Source organism: Panthera uncia, chromosome B4, assembly GCF_023721935.1.
Source record: "Panthera uncia isolate 11264 chromosome B4, Puncia_PCG_1.0, whole genome shotgun sequence".
NCBI lineage: Eukaryota > Metazoa > Chordata > Mammalia > Carnivora > Felidae > Panthera > Panthera uncia.
In genome coordinates, this window is record NC_064809.1 from 79,251,922 (window position 1) to 79,253,891 (window position 1,970).

The window sequence follows — 1,970 nt, forward strand, 5'->3', positions numbered from 1 at the left end:
CGTTCATGCTCTGTCTCTCTCTGTCTCAAAAATAAATAAACGTTAAAAAAAAATTAAAAAAAAAAACAGTAGAGAATGAATATCAAGACATAAAAAGCCAAACAAAGGAAAAATCCCAAGGAAGACACATCATTTAGTTGTTTTGAATTTATCAAGAGTTTACAGAAAATCAAATATAAGGACAAAATATACTGCACATGCATGGAAATAATTAAGTCTCCATGATCTAACGCATAAAGTTGATGAAAACAATCTTTCATATATTTGCTACAATTAAGTGGAAGAAGAGGAGAGGAAAGGGTCAAATTTGAGAATGCTTACAATGGAACAGAAAAATAAAGTGTCAGTATTTTGAACAGGAAGGCATATATTGAGAAAAAAGAGCCAATGTAAACATCATGATACTTCAGAAATAAGTGAAAGAACAAGTATGATTATATATTGGATGATGCAATAGTGACATTGGGACCCAATCTAAACACTTCCTTTGCAGATTGCCTTATAAATTTCCTTATAAACCTCATGATTCTACTTGGATAAAGACAGGACTCTTTGTAGCAAGTTCTTAAATGCTTGCTTCACCCGTTGGTTCCTTAGAGTGCAAATAAAAGGGTTCAAAAGTGGTGCGACTGAGGTATTGAGAGTTGCTACTCCCTTCATTAAGGATATCCTCTGTTTGACCGAGGGTTTAATGTACATGAAGATGCAGCTGCCATATGAGAGGGAGATGACAATCATGTGAGAAGAACAAGTGGAGAAAGCCTTTTTTCTCTGGTTGGCAGAAGGGATTTTTAAAATTGTCAGGCAATATATGTGTATGGTAGAATCAGTAATGCCAAGGTGACCAGCAGAGTCACCAAAGCTAAGACGAAACTCATAATTTCCAACACATGTGTATCTCTGCAGGAGATCTGCAGAAGGGGAGCAGTGTCACAGTAGAAATGATCAATGATATTGGAGTCACAGAAGTCCAGGCTTCTGTGGACTAAAATGAGTCCTGGAAAGATTAGGAGGGAACCAGTGATCCAAGAGCTTAGGATCAGCTGGATACAGATTTTGCTGCTCATGATGGTTGTATAATGCAGGGGCTTACAGATGGCAACATAACGATCATAGGACATGACAACCAGGAGATAAAATTCGGATGCTCCAAGAAGGAAGGCAAAAAATAACTGAGCTGCACAACAGTTATAGGAAATGGTTTTGTCCCCAGTTGCCATGCTTACAAGCAATTTGTAAATACACAGTTATATAAGAAATTTCTAAGAAGGAAAATTTTTGAAGAAAGAAATACATAGGGGTCTTGCGATGAGAACCCAGCAAAGTAAGGGTAATGATAATTAAGTTGCCTGAGATGCTTAGCAAGTAGGTGAGAAGCAGGAAGACGAATAGCACAATCTTCACCTTTGGGTCCTCTGTCAATCCTGCTAAGATAAATACTGTCACAGTTGTACGGTTTTCCATCATTACCTCCTATTATGCTTCTGTTCTGGTAAAAATATCAAGAAAAATTATGTAAAGATATCAATTGTAAAATATTAAAATAACAATGTCAAAATATTAGTATTTGCTATTAATTATATATACTAATGGGACATTGTTTGAAATGATTAATGTAAGATAAACTCTAATAAAAGCTCTTACTTTGCTTTTGAGAAATGATAATGATTTTCTACAAATCTGATGAAATAAAAAACTATCTCATAAATTATCTTTATATTTTGACTTAGGTATATTTATGGTAATGAGATGAAGAAATGAACATGTAGGTGAAAACAATATTTCCTCTTTTCTCAATATGTAAGAACTAAAATGTCATAATACTTATACTCAGCCTGATGATTATATAAATATCATTGCCTCAAGGAACTGGCCATGAATGCAACAGAGAAGCAAGATGATAGATATATAAATACTTATGATGGGTGAAAACAGAATCCAGCTTTAGGTTGGAGATAATCCTGAAAGTC

General features: G+C 34.6%; 1 pseudogene; it reads right to left on the reverse strand.

The window, feature by feature from the left end:
* Positions 1 to 404: 404 nt before the first annotated feature.
* Positions 405 to 1,510, reverse strand: LOC125919165 (olfactory receptor 6C74-like; annotated as a pseudogene).
* Between the last annotated feature and the right edge of the window lie 460 nt (positions 1,511 to 1,970).